At 48.0% G+C, this 20,504-nt stretch overlaps 1 long non-coding RNA gene across 2 annotated transcripts in view; it reads right to left on the bottom strand.

Annotated features, from left to right (window-relative positions):
- Window positions 1–20,504, bottom strand: part of LOC137861401 (uncharacterized) — a 71,790-nt gene that overhangs the window by 41,874 nt on the left and 9,412 nt on the right. Inside the window, exons 1-3 of one of the 2 annotated variants that reach the window (XR_011099577.1) lie at window positions 18,637–18,817; window positions 17,939–18,061; window positions 14,292–14,596 (exon numbers count right to left, since the gene is read on the bottom strand). This is a non-coding gene — a long non-coding RNA (uncharacterized lncRNA). Of the gene's footprint in view, window positions 1–14,291; window positions 14,597–17,938; window positions 18,062–18,636; window positions 18,818–20,504 lie in introns of those variants that run through there. The other variant, XR_011099578.1, reaches the window with a different exon arrangement.

The following is a 20,504-nucleotide window of genomic DNA, read 5'->3' as shown; positions in this document are numbered from 1 at the left end:
CACGCACGGTCTGGCTCCTGCAATCAAAGCGCGTGTGTTTTTACTCTGTGCAGTGGCTGAATGTGTTTCTCATTCTGGATTCCCCTTTCCAGAGGAAACTCCCTCCATCCCCCTCACTTCTCTCATCCTCTTTATGGAAGGACCTCGGGCGTTTTGGAAGCGTGGGGAGAGGTTTACACCATTCCCGCAAGACATCTCCACTGCTCGGTGCCACTTGACAAGCGGGGAAGCTGCGAACAGAGCCATGGTGTAATTTTCTACACACAGCTTGCAGGGGAAGCTGGAGTAAAAGGCAATTCTCTGGCCTCCCAGCCCCATCTTTTCTCTCCAGGCTTGAAATCATAGCATCTTTGTTATGCACAAATTTGATTACAAAACGCCCGGGCTGCCTGGGTTACAGGTTTATTTGCAAACCTGAAACCTAGCTCTAGGGTCACAGACCTGTTTTGAACAAACTGGGGCTAAGATTTGACTAGAAGAAGAAAGAAATCTTTTTCTTCACAACCCCATGGAGAAAATATTGAAATTTAAAGAGGCTTTGTCAAACAAAACCCAACCTGGCCAGCCCAGGAGCCCCGCACAAAGGGGCATTGTACTCTGCTGAAGGAACGGCGCATCCAGGCTGTCAGGGCCATGTCCTGTGCTGCCAGTGAGTGCAAGAAAGCTGGACTCAGGCAGCCTGATGACTTCATGTCTGAGAGCCGGGTGAAAAGCATCTTGCTGCCTTCTTTCCCTTCTTCATAGAAGGCATTTGGCGGAACAAATCAGACTGCAAGGAGGGCCAGTAGGAGCAGGATGGAAAACAAAGTTAGAGGAGCACGGCCAAGAGCAACCGCAGGATCTGCTGAGCAGTGAAACTGCAGGAGGTTTTGCTGCTCACCAGCACAACAACCAGCCCTGCACATGGGGAGCAGGAGCCATCAGAGAGAAAAAAAGTACTGAGAGCAGTGAAGGAATAGTGCAGGCACTGGGATGAGTCCACAGCTCAGTGCTCCTGGGAGCATGGGCAGAGCAGGGCGCAAGCAGAAGGGAGCTGAGCACAGCTCTGTTGGCTGCTGCCCACAGCTCCCAGAGGCAGCAGAGCCAGGGGTACTGCCTGTGCATCCTGGTGTGTGCCCCTCTTATTTCTGGAGGACTGCTGAGTCTTCCTGACTTGACCTGCCATTGGATTTCTCTTCCTCCCCACACAACCAGCGATGCACGCTGAGCTCACAGATCTCACCTGTTGCTCACGAGCAGAGGGCACCGCTCACTGAGAACCAAGACATCCACCAGCTCTCCAGCTATCTCAGTGGGGATTTGCATTTAAGTGCCTTAATAAGGAAGCACAGGAATGAACTCCGTCCCTTGGAAGCTGTTCCCGTTGGCAGTGGAACCAAACCGGAGCAGACAAAATCAGCTCCGCACGTGCGCACAGCACCACGGCATCCGTGCGGTCTCTTCCTAGCACCCCAGGAACCTGCGGTGTGCGAAGTGCCAGCAGCAGGATTGCTCGGCCCAGCCCATCGCAAAGACCCTCAAAGCAAACGAGCCATCCCCCCGAGCCGCACGCCGCGTGCTGTCTGGTCTTGCTCCCTGCCACACTGGTTTCCTGGAACATACCTGAGACTTGGAGCCCCACTTTAAATGAAACAGCTGTTCTGACCGCTTACAAGGAGGCAGGGAACCCTGCCATGGATTTCCAGCCATGGAAACCACATGAAAAGCTCGGCAAGCAGCTTTCCCTGCCATTCCCAGTCTTCTTCATCCAGGCCAGTCCAAAGGATGGCTTGGCCAGAGAAAGGAGATTTGCAGAGCTGTTTGTCGTAAATCCAGGATTTCACTAACATTCACCAATGAATTTTCTCTCTTCTAGGAGGGTGCTTGAATCACCCTTGATGTGGGCTTCAGAATAAAAAAGAACAGATCTTTACAGACTGCAATATTTCTCTTTTTTTGTCTTTTTTGCATTCTCCCTGATGTAATTGCTGGTTGCAGTTCCAAATCCCTCAGAGGAAGGTGCCTTTTCTAGTGAATTTGTCTAAATCCCTCCTACCCCTTCCTTTTCATTCTTTCTGATATTCTTCCCCTTTGGTTTTCAACTGCTCCTTTGCATTTTACTGCTGTCAAGCACGGGAGAAATACCATTTCATTCCTAGATATAATTACCTCTCTTGTGTCCATATGAAACTGTTTATCTAGTCTAACTTGTAGTCTGGGAAAAGTCCCCACAGAACACAGCAGGATGAAACCTGCGGGTCAGACAGGAATGACATTAGCTGTCTCAACAGCTGAAAGCAGAGCTTTTTCTAGCAGGTATTAGACAGAAACTATGGCTTTAATAGGGAGTTTCGCCTCCATGGATGAATTTATAGGTTGTTTTAAAAAATCTTATGGAAAACCTGCCTGATTTTCCCTGGAGCTGAAAGCACTCCCACTACAGATATTTCTCTTACAACAGAGCAAACGTACTGAATGAGGACAGCTTGTCTGGTCTGGGGCTTTGCTGGATGTTCAAAGCTCAGCAGAGCCTCAAGCCCTCAAAGGAGCACAGCCCCAGCTGGAAGGACATTCAGACCGTCTGGATGATTTCACGTCAAAAACCCTAAAGCCTTAACCTGAACATCCCTAATCCCACAGAAACTCAGGTTTCACAGGATGGAGCTCTTGCGCTCACAGATTGCCCGAGGTGATCCAAACCAAGCTGAGCACACAAAGCAGCATTTAGACTCTTCGCAGGTCTGAGGCTTGTGACTGCAGGAAAACCTGCCAAGAAAATCCCATATCACAGCTCAGGCAGGGTGGCTGTGCCACCAAAGTGACCTCCAGGAGTCTGGGGACACAGAAGCTGGAAGCTGGGCAGGGCAGAGCTGGGCTTTCTGGGCTTGGTGGAGCAAGGTCACGAGCCCCTGTGCAGCTGAGCAGCAGGGCTCAAGGAGAGGTACAGGCTCCATTCCTGGGAGTTTGTCCCTGCAGGACCCTGGCTGGTGATACAGATGAAGCACTGCCCTGGTTTTAGTCCCTTGGGAGACCTGCAGAAATGAGATGCCCCCGGGTGCTTCAGCCTGTGGAGCTCAATGGTGCCTTTTGGATGACTCAGGTCTGCTGCCATCAGGCAAGGAAATTAAACCAAAGAGGCAAAATACAGAGCTTTTCCCCAGAATGAGACTTTCTGAGAAAGACCCAAAATGATACTGCACAACAAGATATTACCCGCTCAGAGAAGACTTTTGCTCAGCTGGTGAAAATACCATGTGTGGGCTTTCAAATGTCTGGGGTAGGAGCTGGCAGGCACTGAGATGCAGGTGAATGCATAGCAGAAGTTTCCTCTCAGCTGGAAAAAACACGACCTCATACAGCTCTGACTCAGCCTTGATTACAAGGAGGTGCAGATGCTGCTGGGGCTCAGCACCCCTCCTGCAGCTCACTCACCCCTGCGTGCTGGAGGCTCCAGGCCAACTCCTGCTGTGCCCTGCCCCACACCCTGGCTGTTTCCATTCCTCGCAGGAGGAGCTGGATGAGCCCACAAAGGCCTGGGGACTTCATTTCCTCCTTCCCAGGAGGTGGGAGGGACAGCTTTTATTCCCCCAGCAGAGGCAGCTGGGCTGGATGGAGATGTGGGTCGCTCTGTGAGCTGCGGGCTGCCCACACCCTGCCCTTCCAGGTACTAATCACCCCTTCCAAATAAGCCACCTTGCCTCCTGTGCAAAAAAATCCACTTGTAAAAACATCTTGGGCTGCTTGAGCGAGGCTATTACAGAGTAGTTTATTTACTCCATTGTGCACTATTTGCCTTCCCCTTGCTTTTGGGCTGCACTAGTAATTTTTCTCCCCCTGGATTAAAAAGATTTGTGTTCCCATCCCCTCCTCCCCCCCAGTAGGTGCAGAAAACCTGCATTTTGTTCCCTATTATCTGGGTTTTCTGTGTGCCATTAGGACTGTTTATCACTTTTAATGGATGTTCATTTTTCTCTGCACAACACGGGCTGAGGAGCACTGCCCTGCTCTGAGCCATCCCACAGACCAGCCGAGAGCCTCCTCGGGGAGCTGTGCCCAGGCCAGGGCTTATCAGTAGCTGCCACACTGTGTCTGCTGCTCTGCCTCAGCCTCAGCTCATTTACCCCTTTTGTGTGTTCAGCCCCTTTCCTACAGCACAGCAGCACCCTTTGGCATCTCTATCGATGTGACTAGGGCTAAAAACGCTCCTTTTCTGCCCCAAAGTGGTATTACACGAAGCAGAATTCACGTTTGGAAGCAAAACTCACATTCACCTCCTCATACATATGGCTAGCTGTGAGCAAAGCCTGTAAGAGGTGGATGTGGAGGTGTGACAGCAGCCAGAGCTACATCCCCTCCAGCAAGCCTGGCTCCCGTGGGGTCTGCAGCAGCACCCAGCTCCCCGCAGTGCCTTGCTCTGCCAGGGCTGGCTTAAAGGATAGACCAAGCAGGCGTCTACCCACCCCCAGGAAAAGCTTGTGCTGCTAAAAACCGAGTTTGCTGGAGTAAAATATTTATTCTCAATTTCCTGTTAAATTTGGCAGGAACAATGATTTTTTTTTTCCTGGTAGTATTTTATTAGGAGATAGGGAGTTAATGGGAAAAACCAGCAAAGCACAACCTGCCTCCTTCCCCTAGCAAACAGGGCAAGTCCAGGGCCACATTTCCCTCTCCTAGCTCGCACAAGGACACAGCCCTCAGCTTTACCCTTGGACATCGCTGGGAAACCTTGGATCTGGTGGCTGGAGGCAATGCTTCACAGCCAGCAGGTCGTTAGCAGCAAGCCCCTCACAAATACCTTGAGGAACGGCATTTAGGGAAATTAACTGCCTCTGGCAAGAGCAACCACAGCGCTAAGGTCACCACGTAAGCCTGCTTGCCCGGTGCTGCTCCAGCCTTTGCCAAGGCAGCCTTGCAGCCAAGCTTTCAGAGAGCAGTCCTGAAACAGCCTCCAGCCCACAGCAGGCAAGGAGGGTAAAACACAGGGGCTTATTTTCTAGTTGGGGAAAAAAGCTAGAGTGAAATACCTTCATACTGCTTTGCCAGAGGCCGTAAGTTCTTTCTTTTCTCTGCTTTCCTCTAAAGCACCAGAATAAAATTAATCCACGCATTTGCATCAGTGTCCCGAGCGCAGCAATAGGCACCGCAGAGCTCCCTGCTCAGGCCTGGTTGTAAACCAAGTGCTCGATATGAAATATTGCAGAGGGATTCATCACAGGGCAATTAGGCTTTAATGCAACTGCAGATTTATCCACTCGACGATTAAACCTGTCCTGGTTGCTAAAGACCTCCTAATAACAGAGGCACCAGTGACTTTTTTTTCCCCTCTGATTTAGAGCATTTAAATCCCATATCAAGCTATTAACATGAATTGAAGATTGGTTTATAATATAGGGCAGCACTATAAAGTTATCAGAATCCATTCCCAGTTGGGCAGCACGAATATTGGAGCATTTGCCATGCCACCACCTTGCAGGATAGGTCAAACGAGCACAGGAGCTCTGCACACCCACCAGGACACAGTTCTCAGAAAAGCTTCTGAGAGCTGCCTCCTCTCTTCACCCAAGCACAACCCTTTCCCTATTTTTTTTCCTCCAGGAGGACAAGATTACTTGTAGTACAAGAGGATGGTGAGCAAGAGGCTCTGTTTCTCCAGAGATACCCATGAACAGCCCTAGGCCAGGTGCCACCACCACAGATTTATTTCCATTTTCTGGTTGGAGCCCTGCTAGAGTCCATCCCTTTTCTGCTGCTGTCCTAAGCCTGATTTCAGAGACTTTCTTCTCATTCCTAACACAGAAGCTCCTAGATTGCAGCCAAAAACAGACAGAGACTCCCCGCTCCCAGACACAGCTCCCTACCTGAGTACCCCATCCGTGCAGCAGCAAGCCAAGCTGCTCCCCCCATCAGCTTTTATGGGCAGTACAGCCATGCAGCCCACCCACCACAGGTGAGATCAATCACCCTTAACGCAGCACACCACGGGTCCTATTTCCCAGCTGCAGTTCCTTCTCTTGATTTAGAGGTAGCCCTTTGCACCAGGCAGAGCTGGGGGCTAGCAAGGTGCGTGCACCCTGGGCTTCTGCAGGTAGATGTGGGGGTGAGAGCGCCCTGTGCTGGTTCCTACCTGGTCCCTGGAGGTTCCCCATCTCTCCAGGGGTATTCCTCTTTCTCCCTCCAAGACTGTTCCCCTGGCTGGTTGTGGAAGAGCATTTCTCAGCACCAAGTGAACCCAGAGCACTGCCTGTAAATAGTCACCACGCAGGAGCTCAGCCTCCATGCACCATGCAAACAGCTTTTCTGTGCTAATGGCAAGCTCGTTATGGCCTTCCACAAATGATACCACCTTCATTTCAGAGCAGGAATACAGTGAATACAGAGCCCTTCTAGCAAGCAGCCTTGTGAATGCTGCAGATCCCGTGGAAAGCCTGGGGAGCAGAGAGAACTGACAACACAAGGGCAGCAGAGGGACTCCCAAGGAACCAGGACTCACTTGGGAAATGCACCCAGCCCTTGGGCAACTCAGGGGCTGCCAAACACTTGTGCAGAGGGGAGGAAATCCTGCTACCTGGGAGCTTCCCACTCACAGCTGGGGAAAGCGACCGGGGCTTTGCACACAGCAGGCCAGGCCATCGCTGGGCTCTCTCCTGAAATTCCAGCTGGTGGGACCCGAGCCAGCACAACCCCAGAGCAGCGTGCCTCTGTGGGCAGGCTCACAAGGTCAGGCTGTGCCACCCCTTGCTGGCAGCACTCCTGCCCAGAGCAAGGAGAGGGCTGTCTGTGCCCTGGGGTGCCTGTTCCCCGTGGAGTCAGCTCTTGTGGGCCAGATTTTTTTTCTTACCTTGAATGAGTTTGCCCAGAACTGATCATGAATACAATGGAAAGTTTCACGCTGTGCAAAACGCTCCTTCCCATAAAGCAAACATGCATGGGTGGAAAGTTTTCAGCCAGTCTAATGCCAGAGCCAGGAAAGCAGGGCTGCACAGCTGCACCAAGAAAGAAAACCCTGAAAATTGCTGTGCCAACGATGCGAGGCAGTGTTATATGGCAAGCCAACAAGTGTGGCAGGCAGAGATCACCCCGTAAAAGTTCCATTTACTGTGTTGTTGCCCAGTATGCAACCCAAAGGACAGGCCTTGGTCTTTATAACCTGCATGGGCTGATAACATGCCCCCATTTGAAAGGGGGCCCCAATTTTCACGTCCATCCATTTTGTGTATATAATGACTTCAAAGACACTTGTACTAATGGGCTAAATCCTACCTGGTGAACAAGATAACCATCGCTGTGCACCAAAGCCTGCAGTAAAGTCAATATTGACCGAGCTGCCCCGCTGCATCCTGCTGGCTGGGGCTCTCAGGGGTGCAGCAGGTTCTCCTCTGGCACCCGCTCAGGTGAGGATGGACAGAGATTAAACAAGAGGAGCCGCAGAGCATGTTGTACAGGAACAGCGACGGCACCATGGGCTTTCTCAGCTCCTCAGACACGAGCAGTCCTGTCAGCTACGAATGTAAAGGATAATTTGTGAGAGTAAATCACTTTCAGGTCAGTGCATACATTATTTATTTTAATAATCAGATGCAAATGGAAGAGCTGTCCAGTAATTGGTCCCCGTGCTGCAAAATAATGCATGAGCCATAGGACATGATGACTCCACTGATGGAATCAGGTTGTAGCTTTGATTTCTCTTTCTGCCTCATGCTATTTTTCACTTATTCCGTTATCCCAAACACTTGTTCATATTTCAAGTGCATTGAGGCTTCCTTTGCAAAACTCCCAGACTGAAAGGCCAGCCTCCAGAGGTGCAGATCCCCCTGGAGCTGGTACCAGCCCCCACCTGAACATCACGCCTGGCTGTGGCTCACCTCCCTCCCTCACAGCAGGGTTCTCAGGCTGTGCTTTCAGCCCAGACGCCCTGCAGCACACGGAAACGCTCCCCCTGGGTCAGATGTGAAACCACTGGAGGCAGGAGGGCCGGGGTCAGGCCCAGCTCTCGCAGCAGCACGTTGTGCAGTGTGGGGGTCTCGTGCAGGGTTGAGAAGGAAAGGCAATGTCAAGTGGTTTAAGTGAGGGATCATACCACAAATAGCAAACTTCAAAAAAAAGCAGCTGTTACAAATAGTGTGCAAGCAGCTTCTGTGCTGGAACAGCACTAGAGCAGTCCTGAATGATAAATGTTGAAAGGAAAAGTCAGTTCAAAGAGAAGCAGTGATCCTCCCACAGGAAAAAAAAAACCCTTGGGGGAGAGAGATGGAGATAAAGATCAGAAACAATTAAAGAGCAATGGTTATTGAACACACTACCCCTGTGATTAGGGCTCCTGATTTGTCTTATCAGGACTGGGATGGGTGCAGTGAATACTGCATAGCCAGAAGCACCCAAATTGTCGATGAATTGCAAGGGCTCTGCCAAAATGCAGCTTGTCTACAAATAGAAATCCTGGTGTCGTCAGCATTGCTGTCTGCTCCAAACAGGAAAGCTTTAGTGTGAATTTCATGGTAAACATCTATCTCCATCATTTAGTTCTGCCCTTCAGAATGAAGACATGAGTTTGTTCAGCTAGAGCCTTTTCCCAGTACACCGTGGAGAACAGGATTTGTGATGAGATCTGTTTGCAGGCTGGACTCAATGGTTAACCAGTCAGATTAATAAATGCCAGAAGGAGGAAATAACAGGCAAGTTAAACAGAGAAGAAAAGGGTCTCTCCACATTGCCAGATAGCAAAGGTTTACAAAAATTCTCTGCCTTTTGGATAATTCTCCCCAGCTCTTATTTAGTGTTATTTTAAAAGAGCCAATGGCAGCATCTTTCCAGTACAGAGGTGCTGGGGTTTTCCATGCTGGCATTCTTGGAAGATCCCAGCCAGTTCCTTCTCTCTCACCTCTTTCTGATGAAAATGAAAGATGGGCCAGATGCCAGCTGGAAGTAGCTCTTCCTTCAGCAGTATTATCTGATGAAGGATGGTTGATTATACAACAACGATTTATTTTATGGGAAAGTATTACAATTTTATCTATTTATTGTTGATTTTCTCAGTCATTTTATTATTTCACAGTGTCTCAGGGGAAATACCTGCCATTTTTACAGCTGGTGCAGAACAGAGGGACTCCAGCACTTGACTGGGTTTCTATAGGACTGGAGAGCTGTGCCCTGCAGAAAGGAGGGGAGATTCTAGGTACAGCCAAGAAATCCAATGGAACAGCCAGTGGATGGAGGTTTGGGGAAACTTCTTGCTCCTGTAATTCAAACTAACTTGCCTGCTTTCCTTATGTGAAAAGGTATTTGAGTATTTAGATGATAAAACCTCTGTTCCTCATGTCTGGAAAGAGTTGAAAACAGTTGCACAGGGCATGTCTGAACAGCTGCCGACCACACGACTTTGTGGCGATGCAGGGACACTGGTGATGGTGTCAAACTTTCTAGCTCAGATGTCATCCGGGCAGCAGATGAAGATCCTCCTGGGTCACCTGTCCCTGTAATAACCCTGTATTTTGGAAGCACCCTGCTGTGCTCTGTGCTGCAGGAACAAGACCACTAACAGCAGCTCCGAATTTCAAGCAATCTAGTGTATTCACGCACACTGCCATCACAGCACGGCCTACAACACAGGGCATATTAACAGTATCACTGTTAATCAGGTTATGCAGGAAAATAGAGACTTGGTCCTTACATATATACCATCTTTCATGCTTGTTGCAAGGCCCTCTCTGTATAAAAAGATGGAAAAATAAGAGACTGCCATGAAACCTGCTTCCAGGTGAATTTAGGCTGGAGGAAAGGTGAATTTAGGCTGGAGGAAATGTGAAAATACGCCCCACAAAATATATAAAAAAAATCAGCTTCTTTCTAAAGACTGTTCTTTCTATATTGCCTACTTTTGAGTATTTGAGTGTTTTCTCCCAGGCCAGGCTAAGAGCTGGCTGTTAAGACTTGTTGCTGACTCAACCCACCAAGACACTGAAACTGATGAACCAGAGTAAAGCCAGTGGGAAGTAATTCTGGGACTCTGTGGGCTATTTCTGCTACACAAAAGCCTACTGCTCCTGCTCTGTCCTTAGCACAAACACAGCGTGCCCCATCCCTGCATCCAGCAGCTGCCACGTGCTCTCCCCACACAGGGGATGAGTGCCTTGCCCGGGGGGCTTGGGGCGACACGGTCCTGGCTGGGGCAGGTTCAATAAGGCTCTTGTCTTACTTGGGCTTGTGCTCAATTGTGGCCCTGAGCAATGGAGCCCTCTGCTTATCCTGACACGAACCTGGCTCCTCACTGAGGAGAACAAAAAGGATGATAAGGCATAGGAAATTTATCCAGCTGTATGAGCAGAAAGGATGTGGGGATTACACTGTGCTCATTCAGCTCAAAGGCTGTGAAAAAGGAAAGGAGAGAAACTGTTTAACAGCTGCAGTTTACTGAGGCCCCAAATATAACAATAAACTAGACAACAAGGGCAAAAAGGCAGAAGTCAGGTGTTTTACTTGCACTTTCAGGTGGTGCAGCACACGGAGAGACCAAGCTGGTTATTTAATGAAGAGATGAGGCTGGCCTTTAATGCTGCTGAAAAAGTGACTGTTCTGCAAGCATGAAAGCTGCTGAATAATACGTTCAGTGATTTTTTTCTCTTTTCCTCCCCAGGTATGTGAAAAGCTTTTCATTTATTTTAGTGTATCTATTTGAAATATTTCTGTAGTCTGACTGAGCCATGGTTTGGAAGCAGTTTTTTAAGCTTAGTGCAAGCCCTTGATATTAAAAATTGGAGCAGCCTGGTTATTTTGGACTGTGTATATAAGTCAGGTATCATGATTTCTTTGGCCAAATGAATGCAAATCTTGGAAACACTTCAGATAGTCCTTTTTATAGGCTTCAAACTCACTTTAGGTAAACATTTGCTAATGACTTCAAACTGAACATGCCAGGAAGCTCATTTACTGAAAAATAAAACAGAAAACGAATACAAAAGGATTGCAAGTACTGCAGGCAGCTGAAATGCAGACCTGAGCAGACTGCGACGCTGTGCTTTCTTCAGATCTCCATCTACACAAAAATTCAAGCGTGTCCTTTCAACAGGGCTTGTCATTCCCTTAGCCTGTCACTGCCACAACGTGCTGAAATCTGCAGCATGCCTCAGTCACACAGCTCTGAGCATTGTACAGCTCTATCATCACATGCCCCAGGAAGGAAGTCCTGCATCTGAAAGAGCTCATGAACTCAAATTTCCTTTCAAACAAATGAATCCAAAGTAATTGTTGCTCTTACCAAAGTATTGACCTTGCTATTGGTTACAATGCCTGGTAATGCCTCAGGTAATGCCTGGGGAGAACGAACTCCAGTCCTGCAGCAGGGCCTGGACATCACCTTGCAGGCTGCAGTCCTGTGACTCTTCCATGCCATCCACAGATTTTGTTGAATGCAGCTCCAGGCACCGTGCCTGCCTCTCATTTCAATGCACAGCACCCACCTAGCTGCTATAACCCCCAGCCTGCACTCCTGTTTCTGAAGAGGAGCTATGAAATGAGCCATGTGCCAGCATTGTAGAGACATTGATGCATACAGTGAGCGCACATTTTACTATTCCAGCCTAAAAATACTTGTGACAAAGTCCCTTTGAGGTTCTTTTCCACAAGCACTGTTTGCTCCTCATTGCCTGGCTGCAAGGAGAGGTGGGGAAGCTCATGCAAACACAAAGACGACAGGATCTACCAGGCTCCTACAGTGCTGGGGCTCTTTCCATAACCACTAAAAAAAACCCCAGACTGTCTACAGGAACTTTCCAACAACAAGAAATAAAGCAATAGCAATGAAAAGTCACAAGATCTCTGGAGTAACAAGGCCTGCTCTCCTCAGCAGCTCTGTCCTAAAGCGCCCATGCTCTCCGCACCCCCATGACCAATGTCCAACAAGTTCCCTTCCTTTGACACCTACTTTTTTTCAGTCTATCTGTGAAAACATGAAGTCTTTTTTTTTTGTGACATGGTGGAAACGAAAGCACACAGAGCCTGATATTCAAAAGTTAAGATATATTGGCTTAATCCTGTCAGAACTTTAATGTAGATTATGTAGGGACAGGCAATGACCAGAGGGAGGGAGAGAGGTGTAAATAATCCAGAGGAGTGTGGACTTGTTGGCAGGGTGGATTTATGCCCTGTCTTAATAAAGTGCCCTTTCATCTCTGGAACCTGGGCTCAGAAGCCAGTCTAGACAGGAATTAATGGGGCTCCTTCTCCGCTTACAGTTCTGAAGGTTTCCCAACACCCAGCATTCTCATATGCAGCGAGGAAGTGCAGATTTACGGGATACACTGCGAGCTCAATCACCCACAGATACTACTTTTTGCACTGGGCTTTTAAATGCAAACTCTGACCATTCATCCAAGAGGGTCTGCTGCTAGGCCAGAAGAGAAATTAAATTCACTTACTACAGCCTCTCTATGTGATTACCATTCTGAGATGAAGCCTGTCAGTTGGGAAGCCTGTAACAAGGAGACAGACTGGAGGTTGCCAGGAAAATGGTGGCGTGCACTGCTTTGGGCCAGGACTTGATTCTGCCTGGAGATCATGCTTAGGACAATTACTTACTCGAGGCAATACAGTACTAGGGCCTGCAGATGCAGAATTGCAGTCTCCTGTGGTGAAGGAAAATTGCTAATGTTTCTGCTCGCAGTGAGCCTTCCCTTCTCTTCTCTTGTTCCCTTATTAGGGGTCTGAAAGTATAGGTGAGGATGGAGCACCCAAAAGCCTTTCTCAGTGAGGGATCTGGGATGTCACTGGAGTGCACAGCAAAACATGTGCACTGTGAGCAAAAATGTATACATCCAGCGGGATTTAAAGTATTTAAAGCAAAATACTTGGGAAGAAGTTTTGTTAGGGATTGCTATTTCTTGAACTGTTCAATTGCCATTCCTGGGAAAAGCCAGAAGCTTCTCATTTCCAGGCATGCACAAGGACCCCCAGATACAGAGACATTCTGTTCCTAATTTTACACGTTTAATTTTCAGCAAGGGAAGACATGGAGCAGCGGGACTCACTTGTGACTATTAGGAAGCCCCTTTATGATGCAAAACTTGCGTCTTGTCTAAGTACAAGGACTCCAGCAAGTAACCCATTAAAGAAAAGGAATTGGAGAACAAAGCGGTCTCTAAAGGCACCGTAAGAGGTAAGAGCCCACAGAATTTGATGATGATGGACAGTGTGACAGATTCTCTTCCCAATGCATTCCACAGATGCTTGGACAGTAAAGATGGAGGTGGCCAAAGAACTTGTTTCTGGGAACTTGAAATTTTACCCCAATAGCTCCCTGCTAGGCAGGAAGGCCAGCCCTAGGACTATGCAACTGGTAGACTCTTGAAGCAGGATTTGCCAGAGTCACCGACAATGTATAAGCAGTTGTCTGCACGACGTTTAATTCTGTCCATAAAGCCTAGCACTCAGACTGAAAACTTTGACTTGTCCTAGTGATGTGTGTCCTGTGCTGCCCAGAGCCATCTCCAGAACAGGAGGAGCCCTCTCCTTCCTTCTCCTTTTCCTTCTCGGGTCAGTTTTATACAAAAGCTCACAGCACTGCTCCATGAGGCTCCCGTGCCTAGGGAGGGAAGGCAGAAGCTTTGTGTTTGATAAAAGATGGCTGTGGGAACATGAATGATATCCACAGCTGCATCAGTTAGATAGCAACTGCTCTCTTTGCCCTAACCCAAGAATCTCCTGGGCCTGCCTCACCAAGCAGGGGCTGCTACCAGAGCTCCAGGTCAAACTGCAAGCTAGCTCCTGGCCTGGTAAAGAGTAATGTTTCCTCATCATGCAAAGGTCAGCAGTGAGATCTTGGGAGAGGAAGGACCCTGACTCAGCTGAGCTCACTTCAGGAGCATACACTGCATAAAGACTGCTTTCTGCCACCTGCTGAGGTGTGCTGTCTATCAGTAGGAAATGTTAAAAGGGGTTAGAAACAAGGAAGGGTGTGGAAGAAGATCAAGGGCTTCTTTGTCATGCAGGGTTTTGTGCATTAGTAGAATTCATTAGTGCAGACTAAGAATAAAGAGCAGTAATAAAGCCCATTAGACCAACTTTGCTCCTCTGGAGCCATGGAAAACTCATCTATGGCAGGGTGCAGCTGTAAGCTTGCTTAGCTCAGATCTCAGTCTGCAGCCAGAACACGGCATTTGTCTGGTAAGAGGTTCAAAACAAATTAAGCCTTTCTGCTCTAAGCAGTACTAACACGAGCCAGCATAACTTTTCTCCCAGCTTGTTTCTCCCAAGCAGCTTGCCTATATCAGCTGTAGCACAAAGGAATGTAGCCAGTAATGCACGTGCAGGGTGAATCTTACCTCTTATTGTTTCAGTCCAAAACCTTTGCTGTGCTTCGCTCTGCCAGGTCCCACTCCACAGACAATTTAGAAGCTTGTGCAGGGTCTTCTGAGACCATATCATGGATGCTCCAGTGTGGAGCTCTGGGCTGGACGGCTCTTGATTCTCAGCTTCATCGTTCCCAGAGCTAGGTGCTGTGACGTGCAAAAAGCAGAGCCAGGGAGGCAGTGGAGGTCTGCAGCACAGGGTGAAAATCCCCCATCACAGATATTCTCCTGACAACTTCTCTTTTGTGCTCACGTGGTGATTTAAAACTTCCCACTACCTGTAAAGAAAGGAAGACACAGAGAAGTGGATGGGAGATAGATGGCACTTTGTGTAGGGGGACAGCCAGGAAAGCCCCAGGGCCTGACGTGGTCCAGCAGACCATGCTGTGTGCAGCCAATGTGGGTCTTGCTGTTATCCCCCCAACACATCACTGCTCCACAGCTCCTTTCATCCATGCAAGAAGACTGGATGCTATCTCAGGGATGTGTTAGTACGAGACCAGCCTACAAGGTCTCTATTTACAGACCTTGGGGCACCTGCAGCTTTTCTCTTCTGGGTGACCGAAGGTGTCAGGGACAAGACCAGGGCCTCTTTTTTTTCACACCCCTGTCTCTGCTGTTTTTGAGCCCAGGTGCGTGCCATTAGCACATGCACACAGGGCAGCCTTTCCTGTCGCTGCTGCTGGGAAGCTGTCATCTGGCATCCAGCACTGCTGACACGTGCTGTCCCCATCTGCCCCACTCCCTGCGGCTCTGCCACCCACTCAGTGCAGGGCTGAGCCTTGTGCTGAGCAGGGGAAGGAGGGTCTGGGCTTTCTGAGGAGCAATTTGTGCTTACGGCCCCCCAGAGCGCACGGGTAATTTGCACAACTGAGCGAGATGCCGCCTATTGTGGAGCAAATGGAAGTGGCCTGAGCTCTTCCTCCCACCTGCGCTGTCCCCTGCCAGAGCCTTGCAGATGCTAATCAGCTCCGGAGGAAGCTCCTTCTGCACCGGGGATGTGCTGCAGTGAACCTCCCTGGCTCCCCCAGCTCCAAGAAGCATCCATCAAGGAAGACGTGGGGCTGTGTGTCCCCAGTGGCTGTGAATTTTTGGAGCCGGCTCCTTTGCTGGACCCAGTTCTGCTAAGCTGTTGGTGTATCTGTAAGGAGGATGGGGGATGATATGGAGTGGGAGAAAGTGAAGACACCTAAAAAGCGTGAAAAATCTGGGGCTGGATGGGATAACCCTGCACCTTAATGAAACAATCCTGGCCTGAGCCCTGGGAGCAGAGGGGGTCAAACCTAGCCCAGCAGAGGAGCCTGCTTGTCTCTGGGTTGGCCACGAGCAGAAGCCTTCAACCCATGGGAGATCCTGCAAAAGCCATGATGCTCTGTGAGCTCTGAACACCAACAGCCCTTTACCTTATCAGAGCTAGGTAACGGGAGCCAGGAACAGCAGGGTCCCACATGCAGCTTCTTTACAACCCCTTAACAGTCCTGGCACTTCAGTTCTGCAGCTAACTGCCCCCTGCCTTTGAGGACAATCACCAGCAATTCCCACTTTCACTTCAGTGAAAGGTGCCAGAGTGTGCCAGGGAGGGGGGTATGCTCCCTGGGGGTGTCCTTCAGGTGTCACAGGGTGCTGTGCCAGTGCTGGCAGGCTGCCCTGAGCACAGCACAGTGACAAGGCAGGATCCCAGTCCTGGGAAAGGGACTGCTGGGTTATCTGGGGAAGCAGACAGAGCTAACACCAATGTTTGGAAAAGGAGCGGCAGATCCGCAGCACGTGGGCAGCAGTAGGGCCTCCGCAGAGGGAGCTGCCTTCACTCAGCTGCAGTCGAACCTTTGGTCCCAAAGGAGCAACTGTTTCAGGAGCTTGAACCAACGTGAGTTAAAAATTACTGCTAATTACTGACCCCTGTAAAGGCGAAAGCGCTGCGTAACGGAGGAGGTGCACGCACGAAACAAAGGCCTACGATTCAATCCCAACAGCAATCAAATTGGCGGAGGTTACGTCCTGTAACACGGCATTACGGAAGACAAGGCAAACAAGATTAACCCGCATTGACAAGGTATTTATCCACAGCTAAGAAGAGACCCGCGCCGCAGCACCTCTGTCCCACAAGTTTACACCAGCCCACAAGAGTCTAATCCCTCACGGCCTGTCAAGCTATTAGGCAAATCTCTGGCTCTCATTTGCCTAATCCAATAGGCCCCAGCTTCATAAGAAAGACCTCCCGGGGGGCCTTAACAGCGATGTTTGTTAGGTCTCATATAAGTAAACAAAGCTCTGAAAGCCAAACAGCTTCCTCTTCCATCTGGGATCCCAAGACCCTCTTAACCTGGAGATAAAACCAACCACGCTCAAGAGAGGAAGATGTGTTTGTACCAGGTTGAGCCCTGCCTGCCCACGAAGCAGTGCCAGAAGGATTTTACCATCAGTAGCTCTGCACTTAACACCTGGTGCAGAGGTGCCAGGTGCCGGATTTCACCCCCAAGCCCTCCTATCATCAGGGACTTATTGCAGAGCGGATGGGATCACAGCACTCATTGCCTTCTCTTCTAGCTTCAGCTGAGGAATAAGCAGCGTTAAAGCATCCCTTCCAGACCAAGACGATTTGCCTTCATTTGCTAGCATTGCTAGGCAACCAAACACTTTTACAGGCTTTTATACCCAAATCTACAAATGCTGTCTTAGAAGTCCTCTAAATATTTTTCTGAATCTGGCCACGGGCAGTGCTACCTCTAACATTGAACAGAGTGCATGTATTTTGCTGCTCCTCAGATTTTAGGGCACTACTGCCTCTGCTCTAGGGATACGGGCCTCCCTGGTGCTTTAGCTAAGGATCCAAACTGTCTTAAGGCTCTCTCTGGGCTGAGAACTACTCTTATCTCTGACACATCGTTAACAATGCCCTTGACGACGTGGTTTGCTCCACAGACAGGCAGCCCTACAGGGAGGGTTCAGGCAGATGAATAGTCACTCAAGGCTTGGCTGCCTACCAGTCTTTGCCAGGCCTCTGTGGATTTGGAAACTAAGCTGAAAATATCACAGGAAAAAAAAAGTTTCCCAAAGGGCCTTCCTCTACAGCTTGAGTAAGGCAAACGCTCATCACAATTTCTTCCACAAGCAGCATCTTAAGATGCAGGAAGGACTTTTGCTATACAGTTAGTACTATCCCTCTCCACGCAACTAGCTTGGTGCTGTATGGTCAAAGGAGGTGTGAGCATCTTTACAAAGCCGTGCACAGGCTGGCAAATCCATAGGGACCTAGAACAGTGGCAGTCAAAGCCTGGCTGCTCTGAGCGTGATGGAGGTAGGCTGGCTGGGTCCTCAGCTCATCACTCAGAGGCAGCATCATCTCTATGGGCACTGACATGGGCACGTGCAACACGTGGAAAGCAAAAATGTTCATCACTTCCTTCATATGCATGATAATTTCAAGGAAAAGAGAGAAATTGAAAAATGAACATTTTAGCTTTAAAATGCGGAAAGGCTTCAAGATGTTTTTTGGCCATCTGGTCCCCCAACCTCTGTCCCCTGCCCAAGCTGCAGACACATCGGTATGAAAAGTTGCATGTTTTCTAGCAGTCCAGAGCAGAGTTCCCTTAGAGACTGGTGGTGAGAGGGGACCTTACCCAGCACTGTAAATCCTTCACATGCACCAGTTGAACAGCTGTTCAGGTTGGGTTTCATTTAGATGCAAAGCAGTTTAGCCATCAGCAAGGATCTCTAATGATGCAAATCAGTCGTGTGTCATCCTAGCAAAGAAAGACAAGGGAGCTGTTACTTGCTTGAATCCAGTGCATTTCAGCAAAAGTGCCATTTGATAAAAGAAAAGGGATTTTTACTGTTGAGTATAGCCCACCACCCTCAGTCACTCTGCAGCTGAGATCACAGATAAATCGCTTATCTTTACATTTCCATACAAATCAGATTATCCATGAACAGCTAATTGTTTCATAAGTGTCACTTGGAAGCTATCCATTTCCAGCACAAGTAAAGAAATTGCACTATAAAACTGTCTGCCTTCACCATGAGTCACTTTAGCACATAGGATGAATATTTGGCACTCCTCACTTTTTCAGATTAACTCGCATATTTATTTTGGAAGAAAAAAATGGACAGCTTTAATTCCTTCCCATCAGAATTCCTCATATTTGCTTAGCTTATTGAAACTTTTTAATAGACTGTACAGTATGTGAATATGTTATGCAGTGACTGCTGATGGAGACGACATTCACATCTCCTTTCATCTAAAGGAAAGGCAGAAAAAAATCTGTAAGAGCGTTTGATACTTTGTTAAGAAAGTCACTAAACCTACAGATTAAGTCACCTGCCATGAAGAAAGGTTTCATCCCTCTGGCTGAGGCCATGGAAACATCAAGAGAGGGTTTAAGTTCAGTGTTTCCTGGATGTGCTGTGTGTTTCTCTTCCAAAGAGAAATTCTAACATGTTGCAATTAAATTTCTTGAAGATCTGTTCTAAGCCAGGCTGGGAAAACCTCTGAGAAAGAAAAGAAGGCTTTGGTCTTCAGAAACAAGTCAGTTTTCCAAGGACAGCAGTCAGTAACAAAATTCTTGTAAACTATAATCAAATGATCATTTCCATATTACCACAAAATGTTTTTCCCTGTATAAAACAGATATTTCCTCAGCTGCTTGGTCTCATGAGAAAGCAGTTATATACCTTTGCAAAAGGATATTGCTTAGCCTGTGGAAAAAAAAATTCTATGTATTCTCCTAAGTGTGTGACCACATACGTCACCTAAAGTTTTTTTGTTTTTTAAAGCCTAGTTTAGCTCAGCATCAGATAATTATACAGTTTGTTAAAATCACTGGAGTACTACATCAAACAAAAATGTACTGTCCTTCTAGGTGGGCCTGATCTAAATGTCATACCCAAAAACTGAGACCAAGAGTTCTGCTTTTAGTTTTGCTTTTTGCCAACTAAAATCCTGCAGCGTGTAGGGACTGCAGGAAGAAGAATCACCAAAAGTTATGGTCATCCCCAAAGTGCTATTGGAGATTCAGCATGAGGAACATGCCTTTTCCCCCTACTCACGAACGAGGTTCATGTTATAGATCCTTTGCCAAGTCACTTATCCCAGGCTGCAAAATGTGGTATTAATTAGCGAAGGGCTAGTGAAAAAAACTGCAGAGCAATACGAGTGGTGTATCATTACAAGCAAGGCTTGTGTCAAAATCTAATGTTTCTGTAAATGTATGGAAAATGGACCTATCCAGTGATTTAAGCAAGGACTTGAAAGCTAAAGGAAATTGGAGGTACTTCATGCAGGCAGGATCCTTCGGTGCTAAAAGACTCTGCCTCTGCAAGGCTCTACGTGCCCTCCATTCCTATCAACCGAAATGAAGGCTGCAGGAAGTCCTCCCTCCCTAGATCGAAGCCTAAAATTGTCAAATAGGAAAACAAATGTAAGTACTAGACATCTTTTTGTGAGTGTCAGTTCAGCAATCACTTTATTACAAGTAATTTTAGTATTGAATGTAGTGCAATTTCAGTAATTTAGCCAAGTACAATGATGGATTAAAGTGCCTGGTGATCGACGTTTCTTTCACCTCCTGAAACACAATTATTATGCACTTTACTCAATAATAGCGTCTCGTTCCAACTAAAATACACGTTGTGTAATTCTTTAAACCATGGAATCAAAGCAATTAGAGAGGGAAATGGTTGATTAGGTCACTGATTCCATCCTGCTGCCAGCCCGCAAGTGCTCTCTGCCACATATCGGCTAGAGTTTCGCCCAAGCCCCTTTGCATTTGCATGTCTCAATGACAGTGATATCGATCAAAAAATGGAGACTTCATCCACAGGTGAAAGATGCAGCCTTTTACTGAAGAAAATCCTGCATATTCACAGTGGGAGAGGTCTGAGAGGTTTTCACCTCCTTCATATGACAGATGGCTGAAATACTTTCAACCATAACGTTCTTCAGTGAACTTTTTCCATGGAAGCAGTTGCAGTTTCACTGGAAAAACCTCCAGGTTTCCCCACTAAATGAAATGTTTAAATCCTGCTTTTAAGCCCCAAATTCCTCTCTTTATACAATGAGAGCTCAATATTTAGTATTTTTTAAAACAAAAATGAAAAGCCGGACTGAAATTTTACTCAAGAAAAGCTGCAATTCCTGACCTGTTCTGGCAAAGGGGAACTTCAGATGCAGTTTCAACTCCTCTTTTT

Source organism: Anas acuta, chromosome 9 (assembly GCF_963932015.1).
Source record: "Anas acuta chromosome 9, bAnaAcu1.1, whole genome shotgun sequence".
NCBI classification, from domain to species: Eukaryota; Metazoa; Chordata; class Aves; order Anseriformes; family Anatidae; genus Anas; species Anas acuta.
The sequence above is the reverse complement of the archived record's forward strand: the minus strand, read 5'-3'. Positions and strand labels throughout refer to the sequence as shown.